Below are 17,049 nucleotides of genomic sequence, written 5' to 3' on the forward strand. Positions count from 1 at the left end.
CATAACCAAAAATAATGTAATTAAAGTCTTTTGAGAAAGAAAATAGCATTTACAAAGGTATATTTAGAAAATTAAATTGGTTGTACTAGGAAAAATTATTTGGGCAGGACATAACATATTTATCATATCTACTCCATTCTTTTTCCCCAAAAGTTCAGCTTCTTGACAGTGCTCCATTTACAAAAGCTGTCTCATTTAAAATTGTAAATTTCATTTAAAAATAATTAACATATTATGTAAAGTGGAGTTAGGATCACTTTGCCGGAAATTGAAGTTTATGCCTAATTATACATATTTGATGCTTAAAATGAGATGTGTTTACCTGAAGATCCTTGTTTAGGGTCCCTGAAAAGTTACCTTATTCACCATAAACAGAGAAAAATCTTGGAGATTAAAAAACAAAACAAAAAACCGAAAGAGCACACAAGAGAAGTACTGACACTTGTGATCGTGATAGTGGTAGAAGAGATTTTATGGATTGAACTCACAAAAAAAATGTAAAACTTCATAAAAACACCCAAGCAAAAACTACAAAAAGTCCTTCATATATATATATACATATATATATACATATATATGTGTATATATATATATACACATATATAAGTATATATATATATACACATACATATATAAACAGGAGTTAATCTGGGGAACAGAGACAATAAGAATGACTGAACTAAAGGGAACAGAGCCAGAGTGACAAGTAGGACAATAATAAGGTGTCTATCATATTTTCAATTGTAGAAGGAAAGGAGAGAGATTTTGGCAGGTAAAAAAAATAATTTAAAATAGTGGCTTAGGGGAAGAGCTTCAAGATGACAGAAGAGTAAGACGTGGAAATCACCTTCCTCCCTACAAATACATCTACATGTGGAACAACTCCTACAGAACACCCACTGAATGCTGGCAGAAGACCTCAGACCTCCCCAAAGGCAAGAAACTCCCCACATACCTGGGTAGGGCAAAAGAAAAAAAGAAAAAACAGAGACAAAGAATAGGGACGTGACCCGCACCAGTGGGAGAGAGCTGTGAAGGAGGAAAGGTTTCCATACACTAGAAGCCCCTTCGTGGGCGGAGACTGCGGGTGGCAGATTGGGAAGCTTTGGGACCACAGAGGAGAGCACAGCAACAGGGGTGCGGAGGGCAAAGCGGAGAGATTTCCGCACAGAGGATCGGTGCCGACCGGCACTCACCAGTCCGAGAGGCTCGTCTGCTCACTCACTGGGGCAGGGGGTGCTGGGAGCTGAGGTTTGGGCTTCGGTCGGAGCGCAGGGAGAGAACTGGGGTTGGTGGCGTGAACACAGCCTGCAGGGGATTAGTGCACCACGGCTAGCCGGGAGGGAGTCGGGGAAAAGGCTGGACCTGCCGAAGAGGCAACAGACTTTTTCTTCCCTCTTTGTTTCCTGGTGCACGAGGAGAGGGGATTAAGAGTGCCATTTAAAGAGCTCCAGAGACGGGCACCAGCCACAGCTATCAGCACGGACCCGAGAGACAGGTATGAGATGCTAAGGCTGCTGCACAGGTCACTGTCCACACCTCTCTTCCCAGGGATCCTGTGCAGCCCGCCACTGCCAGGGTCCCGGGATCCAGGGACAACTTCCCCGGGAGAATGCAGGGCGCGCCTCAGGTTGGTGCAATGTCATGCCGGCCTCTGCCGTCACAGGCTTGACCCTCATCCATATCCCTCCCTCCCCGTGACCTGAGTGAGCCAGAGCCCCTGAATCAGCTTCTCCTTTAACCCCGTCCTGTCTGAGCAAAGAACGGATGCCCTCAGGTCACCTACACAACGAGACGGGTACAATTCCAAAGCTGAACCCCTGGAGCTGTGCGAGAAAAGAACAGAAAGGGAAATCTCTCCCAGCAGCCTCAGGAGCAGTGGATTAAATCTCCATAATCAACTTGATGTACCCTGCATCTGTGGAATACCTGAATAGACAACGAACCATCCCAAATCGAGTAGGTGGACTTTGGGATTAACTATATATATATATATATATATATATATATATATATATATATATATATATATATATATATTTCCCTTTTTCTGTTTTTGTGAGTGTGTATGTGTATGCTTCTTTGTGTGATTTTGTCTGTATAGCTTTGCTTTTACCATTTGTCCTAGGGCTCTGTCTGTCCAATTTTTTTTTAATACTTAAAATTTTTTTTTCTTAATAATTATATTTTATTTTAATAACTTTATTTTATTTTCTTCTTTCTTTCTTTCATTTTATCCTCCCTTTTATTCTGTGCTATGTGGAGGACAGGCTTTTGGTGCTGCAGGGCTGTGCCACAGAGGTGAGAGAGCCAAGTTCAGGACACTGGTCCACAGGAGAACTCCAAGCACCACATAATATCAAATGGCGAAAATTTCTCAGAGATCTCCATCTCAAAGCCAAGACCCAGCTCCACTCAACGGCCAGCAAGCTACAGTAATGGATACCATATGCCAAACAACTAGCAGGACAGGAAAACAACCCAATCCATTAACAGAGGGTCTGCCTAAAATCATAATAAGGTCAAAGACACCCCAAATTTGTACCTGCCCACCAGAAAGACAAGATCTAGCCTCATCCACCAGAACAGGCACTAGTCCCATCCACCAGGAAGACTACACAACCCACTGAACAAACCTAGCCACTGGGGACAGACATCAAACACAATGAGAACTATGAACCTGCAGCCTGCAAAACGGAGACCCCAAACACAGTAAGTTAAGCAAAATGAGAAGACAGAGAAACACACAGCAGATGAAGGAGCAAGGCAAAAACCCACCAGACCTAACAAATGAAGAAGAAATAGGGAGTCTATCTGAAAAAGAATTCAGAATAATGATAGTAAAGATGACACAAAATCTTGGAAACAGAATGGAGAAAAAAAAGAAACATTTAACAAGGACCTAGAAGAACTACAGAGCAAACAAACAGTGATGAACAACAAAATAAATGAAATTAAAAATTCTCTAGAAGGAATCAATAGCAGAATAACTGAGGCAGAAGAAACGTTAAGTGACCTGGAAGATAAAATAGTGGAAATAACTACTGCAGAGCAGAATAAAAAAAAAAGAAGAAAAAAAAGAATGAAATAATTGAGGATAGTCTCAGAGACCCCTGGGACAACATTAAATGCATCAACTTAGAATTACAGGGGTCCAGAAGAAGAAGAGAAAAAGAAAGGGACTAAGAAAATATTTGAAGAGATTATAGTTGGAAAATTCCCTAATACGGGAAAGGGAGCAGTTAATCAAGTCCAGGAAGCATAGAGAGTCCCATCCAGGATAAATGCAAGGATAAACATGCCAAGACACATATTATTCAAACTATCAAAAATTAAATACAAAGAAAAAATATTATAAGCAGCAAGGGAAAAACAACAAATAACACATAAGGAAATATCCATAACGTTAACAGCTGATCTTTCAGCAGAAACTCTGCAACCCAGAAGGGAAAGGTAGGACATATTTAAAGTGATGAAGGAGAAAAACCAACCAAGATTACTCTACACAGCAAGGATCTCATTCAGATTTGAGAGACAAATTAAAACCTTTACAGACAAGCAAAATCTAAGAGAATTCAGCACCACCAAACCAGCTTTACAAGAATTGCTAAAGGAACTTCTCTAGGCCGGAAACACAAGAGAAGGAAAAGACTTACACTAATAAACCCAAAACAATTAAGAAAATGGTAATAGGAACATACATATTGATAATTACCTTAAGTGTAAATGGATTAAATGCTCCCAGTAAAAGACACAGACTGGCTGAATGGATACAAAAGCAAGACCTGTATACATGCTGTCTACAAGAGACCCACTTCAGAACTAGGGACACATACAGACTGTAAGTAAGGGGATTGAAAAAGATATTCTATGGAAATGGAAATCAAAAGAAAGCTGCAGTAGCAATTCTCATAGCAGACAAAATAGACTTTAAAAAAAAAAAACTACTACAAGAGACAAAGAAGAACGCTACATAATGATCAAGGGATTAATCCAAGAAGAAGATATAAAAATTGTAAATAATTATACACCCAACATAAGAGCACCTCAATACATAAGGCAAATACTAACAGCCGAAAAAGGGGTAATCAACAGTAACACAATCATTGTAGGGAACTTTAACACCCCACTTTCACCAATGGACAGTTCATTCAAAATGAAAATAAATAAGGAAACACAAGCTTTAAATAACACATTAAACAAGATGAACTTAAATGATATTTATAGGACATTCCATCCAAAAACAACAGAATACACATTTTCTCAAGTGCTCATGGAACATTCTCCAGGATAGATCATATCTTGGGTCACAAATCAGGCCTTGGTAAATTTAAGAAAATTGAAATCATATCAAGTATCTTTTCTGACCACAATGCTATGAGACCAGATATCAATTACAGGAAAAAAATCTGTAAGAAATACAAACACATGGAGGCTAAACAACACATTACTTAATAACCAAGAGATCAGTGAAGATATCAAAGAGGAAATGAAAAAAATACCTGGAAACAAATGACAATGAAAAGATGACGACCTAAAACCTTTGTGATGCAGCAAAAGTAGTTCTAAGAGGGAAGTTTATAGCAATACAATCCTACCTTAAGAAACAAGAAAAATCTCAAATAAACAACCTAACCTTACACCTAAAGCAATTAGAGAAAGAACAAAAAAAAATCCAAAAGTTAGCAGAAGGAAAGAAATCATAAAGTTCAGATCAGAAATAAATGAAGGAAATGATAGCAAAGATCAAAAAAACTGAAAGCTGATTCTTCAGAACATAAAAAAAAAGAGATAAACCATTAGCCAGACGTATCAAGAAAATAAGGGAGAAGACTCATATCAACAGATTTAGAAATTAAAAAAGGAGAAGTAACAACTGACACTGCAGAAATACAAAGTAGCATGAGAGATTACTACAAGCAACTATATGGCAATAAAATGGACAACCAGGAAGAAATGGAAAAAAATCTTAGAAATGCACAACCTGCCAAGACTGAACCAGGAAGAAATAGAAAATATGAACCGACCTATCACAAGCACTGAAGTTAAAACTGTGATTAAAAATCTTCCAACAAAAAATAGCCCAGGACCAGATGGCTTCACAGGTGAATTCTACCAAACAATTAGGGAAGAGCTAACACCTATCCTTCTCAAATTCTTCCAAAATATAGCAGAGGAAAGAACACTCCCAAACACATTCTACAAGGCCACCATCACTCTGATACCAAAACCAGACAAAGATGTCACAAAGAAAGAAAACTACAGGCCAATATCATTGATGAACGTAGATGCAAAAATCCTCAACAAAATAGTAGCAAAAAGAATCCAAAAGCACCATTAAAAGGATCATACACTATGATAAAGTGGGGTTTATCCCAGGAATGCAAGGATTCTTCAATATGTGCAAATCAATCAACATGATATAACATATTAAAAAATTGAAGGAGAAAAACAATATGATTATCTCAATAGATGCAGAGAAAGATTTCAACAAAATTCAACACCCATTAATGATAAACACCCTGCAGAAAGTAGGCATAGAGGGAACTTTCCTCAACATAATAGAGATCATATATGAAAAACCCACAGCCAACATTGTCCTCAATGGTGAAAAACTGAAACCATTTCCACTAAGATAAGGAAGAAGAGAAGGCTGCCCACTCTCACCAATACTTTTCAAAATAGTTTTGGAAGTTTTAGCCACAGCAATCAGAGGGGAAAAAGAAAAAAAGGAATCCAAATCAGAAAAGAAGAAGTAAAGCTGTCACTGTTTTCAGATGACATGATACTGTACATATAGAATGCTAAAGATCCTACCAGAAAACTACTAGAGCTAATCAATGAATTTGGGAAAGTAGCAGGATACAAAATTAATGCGCAGAAATCTCTTGCATTCCTATACGTTAATGATGAAAAATCTGAAAGTGAAATTAAGAAAACACTCCCATTTACCATTGCAACAAAAGAATAAAATATCTAGAAATAAAGCTACTTAAGGAGACAAATGACCTGTATGCAGAAAATTATAAGACACTGATGAAAGTAATGAAATGTGATACAAATAGATGGAGATATATACCATGTTCTTGGATTGGAAGAATCAACATTGTTAAAATGACTTTACTACCCAAAGCAATCTACAGATTCAATACAATCCCTATCAAACTACCCCTGACATTTTTCACAGAACTAGAACAAAAAAATTTACAATTTGTATGGAAACACAAAAGACCACGAATAAAAAAATCAATCTTGAGAAAGAAAAATGGAGCTGGAGGCATCAGGCTCACTGACTTCAGACTATACTACAAAGCTAGAGTAATCAAGACACCATGGTACTGACACAAAAACAGAAATATAGATCAATGAAACAGGATAGAAAGTCCAGAGATACACCCATTCACATACGGTCACCTTATCTTTGATAAAGGAGGCAAGAATATATAGTGGAGAAAAGACAGTCTTTTCAATGAGTGGTGCTGTGAAAACTGGACAGCTACATATAAAATATGAAATTAGAATACTCCCTAACACCATACACAAAAATAAATTCAAAATGGATTAAAGACTTAAATGTAAGGTCAGACACCATCAAACTCTTAGATGAAAACATAGGCAGAACATTCTATGACATAAATCACAGCAAGATCATTTTTGACCCACCTCCTAGAGAAATGGAAATGAAAACAAAAATAAACAAATGAGACCTAATGAAACTTAAAACCTTTTGCAAAGAAAGGAAACCATAAACAAGATGGAAAGAGAGCCCTCAGGATGGGAGAAAATATTTACAAGTGAAGCAACTGACGAAGGATAAATCTCCAAAATTTACAATCAGTTCATGCAGCTCAATATTTAAAAAAAACAACAACAAGCAAACCAATCCAAAAATGGACAGAAACCCTAAATAGACATTTCTCCAAAGAAGATATATAGATTGCCAACAAAGACATGAAAGGATGCTCAACATCATTAATCATTAGAGAAATGCAAATCAAAACTACAATGAGATATCATCTCACACCAGTCAGAATGGCCATCATGAAAAAATCTATAAACAATAAGTGCTGGAGAGGGTGTGGAGAAAAGGGAACCCTCTTGCACTGTTGAGGGGAATGTAAATTGATACAGCCACTATGGAGAATAGTATGAACGTTCCTTAGAAAACTAAAAATAGAACTAGTATATGACCCAGCAATCCAACTACTGGTCATATGCCATGTGAAAACCATAATTCAAAAAGAGTCATGTACCAAAATTTTCATTGCAGCTCTATTTACAATAGCCAGGACACGGAAGCAACCTAAGTGCCCATTGACAGATGAATGGATTAAGAAGATGCCGCACATGTATACAATGAAATATTACTCAGCCATAAAAAGAAACAAAACTGAGTTATTTGTAGTGAGGTCAATGGACCTAGAGTCTGTCATACAGAGTGCAGTTAAGTCAGAAAGAGAAAATCAAATACCATATGCTAACACATATATATTGAATCTAAAAAAAGAAAAAAAAATGGTCATGAAGAACCTAGGGGCAATATGGGAATAAAGAGGCAGACCTACTAGAGAATGGACTTGAGGATATGGGGAGGGGGAAGGGTAAGCTGTGACAAAGTGAGAGATTGGCATGGACATATATACACTACCAAACATAAAATAGATCTCTAGTTGGAAGCAGCCGCATAGCACAGGGAGATCAGCTCGGTACTTTGTGGCCATCTAGAGGGGTGGGATATGGAGGGTGGGAGGGAGGGAGACACATGACGGAAGAGATATGGGGACATATGTATATGTATAACTGATTCACTTTGTTATAAAGCAGAAACTAACACACCATTGAAAAGCAATTATACTCTAATAAATATGTTAAAATTAATTAATTAATTAATTAATAAATTTAATTGGAAACATAAAAAATAAAAGTAAGAAAATAAAAGATAAAAAAATAAAATAGTGGCTTAAAGCTTTCCAAATATGATTAAAAAATTACTTTACAAATACAAAAACCTTGGCAGTCTCCATGTACAACAAATACAGCAAAAATCACTTTTAGGCAAAGTATAGTCAGTATTCAAAATATAATATCATTAAATCAGCTAGAGAAAAAAAGACATATCTGAGGGAAAAATAATGCAAATGATAATTGACTTTTTATGAGAAGCATTGAAGGCCAGAGGACAGGAGTATCAAGTCAATAAATTGCCTCTGTATTAAAACCAGAAAACATGAGTACATTAAACCCAAAGTCAGTAGAGAGAATAATAAGAAGAAATGAGTGAAATAGAAAACAATAAAGGAAATTAGCTAAGTTAATGTTTGGTACATTGCAAAGATCAACAATATTAAGAAAATCCTATGATGTTGATAAAAGAAAAAGGACTATCATGAATGAAATAATGGACATTACTTCTGATCCCACAGATATTAAAAGAGCAATAAGATAATATTATGAACATTATGCTGAAAGCCCAACAGCTAATATGTTATGAAAAACTTCCTTGAATAGAATAACTTCTGAAATCTGACAAGAATTGGAAAATATTAATGTATCTGCCTCTGTTAAAATAATTCAATTTATCCAAAATTTTTCAATAAATATATTACAGTTTAAGTGATTTCACTAATGAGTGATATCAAACATTTAGGCAAGAAATTAATACCAAATTTATATATCTTTTCAAAATGTAGAGTTCAGGTTAACCATTATGTATCAACATAAAGAAATAATTCTAGAAAACGAAATATCAATATCCTACATGAATATAACTGAAAAAGAATTTAACAAAATATTACCAACTAAACACAGAGCATGTAAAAATAATAATTTATCATGTCCAATTGAGTTATAGCCCAGGAATGCAAGGTTAGTTTAGATATGAAAATCTGTAATTCATGAATTAACTGAAGACATTAGAAAACCACAAAATTTAATTGAAACATCATAAAATCATCTCAATAGGTGCAGTGAAAACATTTGACAAAATTAATTGTCCAATTCTCATAAAAATTATCAACAGACTATAAATAGAAAGAGACTCTCTTTATTTGACAACAATGTCTATGTAAAACATACAGCTAACATTAGACTTGATGAAATACCGAATACTTAACATCAAGAAAAATGTAAATAGCGCATGAAAAGATGTTGACATCACTATTTATTAGAGAAATGCAAATCAAAACTACAATGAGGTATCACTTCACACCAGTCAGAATGGCCATCATCAAAAAATCTGTGAACAGGGGCTTCCCTGGTGGTGCAGTGGTTGAGAGTCCGCCTGCCGATGCAGGGGACACGGGTTCGTGCCCCAGTTCGGGAAGATCCCACATGCTGTGGAGCGGCTGGGCCCGTGAGCCATGGCTGCTGAGCCTGCACATCCGGAGCCTGTGCTCCACAACGGGAGAGGCCACAAAAGTGAGAGGCCCGTGTACCGCAAAAAAAAAAAAAATATTGTGAACAATAAATGCTGGAGAGTGGGTGGAGAAAACAGAGTCCTCCTACACTGTTGGTGTGAATGTAAACTGGGACAGACACTATGGAGAACAGTGTGAAGGATCCTTAAAAACCTAAAAATAGAGCTACCATATGATCCACCAATCCCACTCCCAGTGATATATCTGGAGAAAACCATAATTCGAAAAGATACATGCACCTCAATGTTCATTGCAACACTATTTACAATAGCCAGAATGTGGAAGCAACCTAAATGTCCATCAACATATGAATGGATAAAGAAGATGTGGTACATATCTATAATCGCATATTACTTAGCCATAAAAAATAATGAAATGATGACATTTGCAGCAACATGGATGGACCTAGAGATTCTCATATTGAGTGAAATAAGTAAGACAGAGAATGATAAATATCATATGATATTGCTTATATGTGGAATCTTAAAAAAAGCGTACAAATGAACTTATCTACAAAACAGAAATAGAGTTACAGAAGTAGAAAACAAACTTATGGTTACCAGGGGTAAGGGTGGAGGAGGGATAAATTGGAAGATTGAGATTGACATAAACACACTACTATATATAAAATAGATAACTAACAAGGATGTACTGTATAGCACAGGGAATTCTACTCAATACTCTGTAATGGCCTATAGGGGAAAATAATCTGAAAAAGAGTGGATATATGTATATTTATAACAGATTCACTTTGCTGTACACCTGAAACTAACACAACATTGTAAATCAACTATATTCCAAGAAAAATTAAAAAAAAAAAAAGAAAAAGGGAAGGATGCCCCCTTTGTTTTTAAACATTGTATCTGAGGACCTAGCCAGGTAATCAAATAAAATCATAAGTATTATATTAGAAAGGAATATATAAAAAGAAATTTATTTACAGACAATAAAATTGTTTACACAGAAAATCCTAAGGAATCTCAGGGAATAATTGGAACTACTAAATGCATTTAACATGGACTTAGAGTACATGGTAATTATATGTCTATATATAACAGCAAATTATTAGAAAAAATTTAAAACAATTATACTATCATCAAAAATATTAAAATACTTTAAAATTTAACCAAGTCATTTTAATGTGTATTTACTTTCCCCTGAAAATTATAGCATATTGCTGAGAGATTAGTAAAGTCCTAAATAATTAGAGCCATATATCATGCTCATAGATTAGAAAATTGAATATTGATAAGTTGTTGTCCTCCCAAAATTGAACAATAGATTCAAAACAGTCCATATTAAAAGACTAGCAGAAATTTTTAGATAAAATTTCAAGTTATTCTAAGATTTATATGGAAAAGCACAGGATATATAATAGCCAAAACAATCTTGATAAAAAAAGGAAGTTGGAAAACTCATGCTACATGACCTCGTTTCATTATATATCTATACAAATCAAGAGAGGGTGTTATTGGCTAAAAGGAGGACAGACAGATTGATGGAATAGAATAGAGAATGTAGAAATGGACACACACATGTATGCTTCATTGGTTTTTGACAAATATGCCAAACAAATCCAGGGGTAAAGAGAGTTTTCCTCAATTCTGCTGAATAACTAGATCTCTTTATATGAGAAAGAAAAAAGAATGTTGATTCTATATGAATCACAAAACTTAACTTTGAATAAATCATCAACCTAAACAGAGAGGCTAAAACTGTAAATCTTCTAGGAGAAACATAGGAGAATATCTTTATGTCTTTGGGATATGTAAATTTTTCCTAAAGAAACATAACACCCACTTAACATAAAAATAAAACAATATATATAAATTGGACTTCATCAACTTATAAAACATCTGCTCATCAAAATATATGGATTAGGGCTTCCCTGGTGGCGCAGTGGTTGAGAATCTGCCTACTAATGCAGGGGACATGGGTTCGAGACCTGGTCTGGGAAGATCCCACATGCCGCGGAGCAACTAGGCCCGTGAGCCACAGCTACTGAGCCTGCGCGTCTGGAGCCTGTGCTCCGCAACAAGAGAGGCCGCGATAGTGAGAGGTCCGCGCACCGCGATGAAGAGTGGCCCCCGCTTGCCACAACTAGAGAAAGCCCTCGTACAGAAATGAAGACCCAACACAGCCAAAAATAAATAAATAAATTAAAGTACCCTTAATTTAAAAAAAAGAAACAAATGTATAAAAAAAAATATGGATTAAAAGATGAAAAGACAAGCCACAGGCTGAAAGTATTTGTAATACCCATATACTAATTACTTCTATCAGGATATATAAAATTTTTCTACACATCAATAAAGAGAGACAACTTAAAGATGACAAAATGAGTAAGTCATATTCATTCTCAAGGTCTATAGGATACTACACAAATTACACTGACACTGCACCATTATTATTTAGTTATCTTTTCACTGAATAAACTAGCGATACAGCATAACATTGGTTTAAGATCAATATCACTACAGTAAAATAATCCAAATTTTGACTCTATTTCCAACATTTCCTCAAAAAGTAAAATAGAGATGAGATTATTTCATGGACTTGTTTTCTGATAAAAAGAAAGACACATTAAAAAAAAAAGACAAAAAAAAAGACAAAAAATGGCACATAATAAATAGTAGTTAATAAATGTTCTATTTATTGAATAATAATGAGAGGGCATTCAAATTGGCACAACATATATGTTTCATTAATTTAGCTAAATTATATGCTTTATTGAGCATTCAAGACTTTTTGTTTGTAATCAATTTATACTCTCATTCATACACAAGATATAAAAAATAATAATGATCATCCTGAGATCTCATAGTTATCAATAATTACAACTTATTAAATAAATAAGATATACCAGATACTTAGTTGGCACACAAATTGTCTTGAGACAACTTACGGTGGGATGGGGAGGAGTTGGATGCATTGCTTTGCCAGTCAGTCAAAGGAGAATTTATCACAATGGAAGGACACACAAAAATACAGAAGGTACAAAGGAAGCTTCAGTCCATCAGGCTGGAGTAGGGTAGCAAAGGAAATCCTTCCTGTTAGTAATTGGATAGAGAGCCTTTGCTTTTCTGGTGTTATGTTACTGTGGATTATGCTGTGCTTAGAAATATGGGTCACTATCAGTGCTGATAGTGATTGCAGTGACCAGAGAATCAAGAAGAAAAATACAACAAAAGTAAGGTGTTATGATATAAATAACAATCCAAAGTACATAACAGCCTTCCTAGTCAACACCTAAGAACATTATTTGCATCATTAAGTGTGTAGTTTGTGTAACTATTTGCCATAATTTTAACTCTAAGTTGTATGAATGGGAAGCCATAGAGTTGATTGTACATGTAGTGTGCCTATTGGCTCGTGTGACATGATTAATTATCCACAATACTTAACAAATTATACTTATGAGAGCAGGACTAGGTCAGTTCTCTACGTGTCAGGGGGTTAGAGCTAGGGTGGAGTGGAGAGTGGACTGAGATTAGTTTTCTAGCCTCTACCAGAACTGAGTTTCAAATAGGATTAAAGTTCAATTATTAAAAATGAAAAAAAAGTGATATCTGATTTAGCTCCTACTACCTTTCCTATCCATGGACAAAATACTATTCTCCATAAATTCTACCCACTGCTAGGGATTTTGAAAATGGGGGAATTTACTTTACCTTGAAAGCTTTTCTGCCTTCTTTCTGCTTTAAACTGCTAATGAAATGTCTTACAGCAATCTTCACTCATCAGATTAGACCTCTTATCAGTCAGAATGATACCGGGGGTTATCACATCCTGAAAAATACTTATTCCTCCAATGCAATGCAATGTTTTCCAAAAATCATTCACCTTGGGTATAGAGATCACAGCATGCCTTGCAAATAAACGTTCTTGAATCCTGAAACTAAAATTATTATCTTGCAGCTGTAACTTAGCCTTAAACTAAGACTGTGAGCTTATTTTCTGACAATCACTTGATACTATATCAAAATCATATTTGAAAATATGGAACAGACCAGGAGAATTTTAATAGTTCCTTGAATTGCTCCAAAAATACATGAAATTTTTTTTGCAATAAACCTTATGAAGTTATAAAATTAGAGATCATTTTATAATAGATACATAAATCTTGTATAACATTTTCAAGTTTGGAATTACAATGAAGAATACATTTTCATACAGTTTTAGAATAGATCTTTACTCCTTAATTTTACTTTTATAAGGTTTGTGAATGTAGGTTTACCTCATGGCTAATTATTCTTTTTTTTTTAACAACTTTATTGGAGTATAATTGCTTTACAATGGTGTGTTAGTTTCTGCTTTACAATAAAGTGAAACAGCTATACATATACCTATATCACCATATCTCTTCCCTCTTGCGACTCCCTCCCTCCCACCCTCCCTATCCCACCCCTGTACGTGGTCACAAAGCACCGAGCTCATCTCCCTGTGCTATGTGGCTGCTTCCCACTAGCTATCGGTATTTTGTGGGTTTTTTTCCAGGTTTTGTTTTCTGTTTTTTGTTTTAACATCTTTATTGAGTATAATTGCTTTACAATGGTGTGTTACTTTCTGCTTTATAACAAAGTGAATCAGTTATACATAGACATATGTTCCCATATCTCTTCCCTCTTGCATCTCCCTCCCTCCCACCCTCCCTATCCCACACCACTAGGTGGTCATTAAGCACCGAGCTGATCTCCATGTGCTATATGGCTGCTGCTTCCCACTAGCTATCTATTTTATGTTTGGTAGTGTATATATGTCCATGCCACTCTCTCACCTTGTCACATGTTACCCTTCCCCCTCCCCATATTCTCAAGTCCATTCACTAGTAGGTATGTGTCTTTATTCCCTTCTTAACCCTAGGTTCTTCATGACCTTTTTTTTCCCCCTTAGATTCCATATATATGTGTTAGCATATGATATTTGTTTTTCTCTTTCTGACTTACTTCACTCTGTATGACAGACTCTATGTCCATCCACCTCACTACAAATAACTCAATTTTGTTTCTTTTTATGGCTGAGTAATATTCTATTGTATATATGTGCCACATCTTCTTTATCCATTCATCTGTTGATGGACACTTAGGTTGCTTCCATGTCCTGGCTATTGTAAATAGAGCTGCAATGAACATATTGGTACATGACTCTTTTTGAATTATGGTTTTCTCAGGGTATATGCCCAGTAGTGGGATTGCTGGGTTGTATGGTAGTTCTATTTTTAGTTTTTTAAGGAACCTCCATACTGTTCTCCATAGTGGCTGTATCAATTTACATTCCCCCCAACAGTGCAAGTGGGTTCCCTTTCCTCCACACCCTCTCCAACATTTATTGTCTGTAGATTTTGTGTGTGTGTGTGGTAGGCGGGTCTCTCACTGTCGTGGCTTCTCCCATTGCAGAGCACAGGCTCCGGACGTGCAGGCTCAGTGGCTGTGGCTCACGGGCCTAGCTGCTCCGTGGCCTGTGGGATCTTCCTGGACTGGAGCACGAACCCGTGTCCCCTGCATCAGCGGGTGGACTCTCAACCACTGCGCCACCAGGGAAGCCCTGTCTGTAGAATTTTTGATGATAGCCATTCTGACCTGTGTGAGATGATATCTCATTGTAGTCTTGATTTGCATTTCTCTAATGATTAATGATGTTGAGCATTCTTTCATATGTTTGTTGGCAATCTGTATATCTTCTTTGGCGAAGTGTCTATTTGGGTCTTCTGCCCATTTTTGGATTGGGTTGTTTGGTTTTTTGTTATTGAGCTGCATGAGCTGCTTGTAAATTTTGGAGATTAATACTTTGTCAGTTGCTTCATTTGCAAATATTTTCTCCCATTCTGAGGGTTGTCTTTTGGTCTTGTTTATGGTTTCCTTTGCTGAGCAAAAGCTTTTAAGTTTCATTAGGTCCCATTTGTTTATTTTTGTTTTTATTTCCATTTCTCTAGGAGGTGGGTCACAAAGGATCTTGCTGTAATTTATGTCACAGAGTGTTCTGCCTATGTTTTCCTCTAAGAGTTTGATAGTGTCTGGCCTTACATTTAGGTCTTTAACATTTGGTAGTGTATATTTTAACACAATATTTGAGGTGTCTTAAAAATCAGGAATCTGTTTTTCCTAAAGTATCACTAGTTTTAAAATATGATTGATGTATTCCACATTATTTCTTTGCCATCTTGATTTAAATTTGCATTAGATATAGATTATTAAACTGCTTCTAGCATGATAGCTATACATTTCCGAAAGAAATGAGTTCCAAAATTCCCAGTCTGGAGTGAAACTCAAGAGCAGTGGGACTTTACCATAAAAGTTAATTTATGTAATAATAACTGATTAATGAGACATTGGAAATACCAAGTTTATGACCTTTAATATGATTCTTTAGAAAACTATAGTCTCAATTTATTTGTGAATCCTGCTTCACATATCAGATAATATGTAGTAATATGCACAGATCATCACACTGAGCAAAAAGATTATACATATATTTGTTCCTAAAGGTTTTTGAAGAAATTAATTAGAAAGTATATATATAAGATAATTGCATATATAGAAGGATAGATACATAGATAGATGTTTGATAGATACCTACATACATACGTACATGCATGTCTACATACATATTTTATGTTTTAAAAATGTGATACTTCCTGCACATTTTTGGCTAAGGCTTTAAGTCACAGAATAATACAATACATACCAAAAAAAAAAATCTCAATCTATTATTGTTACTAGGTCTTCTAATAAAGTCATCATCCTATTTTTTCCACAATAACACAAGTTTATGCTCATGGAGTGTGGGACACTATTTCTGAGATATAAATTCTCCCCAATTATCAAATGACCATTTTTCCTGCATTTTCTAACCAAGTAATATTCACAGTTGCATTAAAGTAAGCAAATGGGTTTGATATATCTCTACTTTGTACTTTAGATTCAGCCATGGTCTTTTCTAGGATACATAAGCAGTATTTTATTTGAACATGAGGACAAACTTGCAAGTTAACCAGTGATAACTACCTCTCTTTTCTCAGTCATTTTCAGATACAAAGGGTATTATATCTCTCATATAGGGCCGCTTGTGGATTTTGAAAACCAAGCTGCCACAAATAGTCACCTCCTTCTTAGCTTGGAGGAGAAAGATCTAAAGCTGCTCACTGCAAGTAAGCTGGGTCAGAGGGACCACAGGAAATTATGGATTATGTCTATGTTTTATATGAGAGACAAGCTGAGGACAAACATTTCTGTCATGGAGTTTGTAGAGAGTCTATATGTCTTTGCTATAGAGTTGATCGTTTGTTCTATGGTATAAATCAGGGGTTAGTAAATTACAACTGTGAGCCAAATATGACCTTCCACCTGATTTTGTAAATAAAGTTTTATTGAAACATAAGAGAATTCATTCATTTATGTATGTCTATGGATGCTTTCACGCTACTAACTCAATAGCAGAGTTGAGTTACCTTGACAGATACCATATGGCTCAGAAAGTATAAAATATTTACTATCTGATCCTTTTCAGGAAAAAGTTTGCAATCTTCTGGTATAAATATACAACTACTGTATTTTATTGTTTTCTGATATTTATTTCTTATTTTACAATAAATACTTTAAATGAAATGATATCAAAAATTATTTTTTTAACAAAA

This window comes from Stenella coeruleoalba, assembly GCF_951394435.1.
Source record: "Stenella coeruleoalba genome assembly, chromosome: 12".
NCBI classification, from domain to species: domain Eukaryota; kingdom Metazoa; phylum Chordata; class Mammalia; order Artiodactyla; family Delphinidae; genus Stenella; species Stenella coeruleoalba.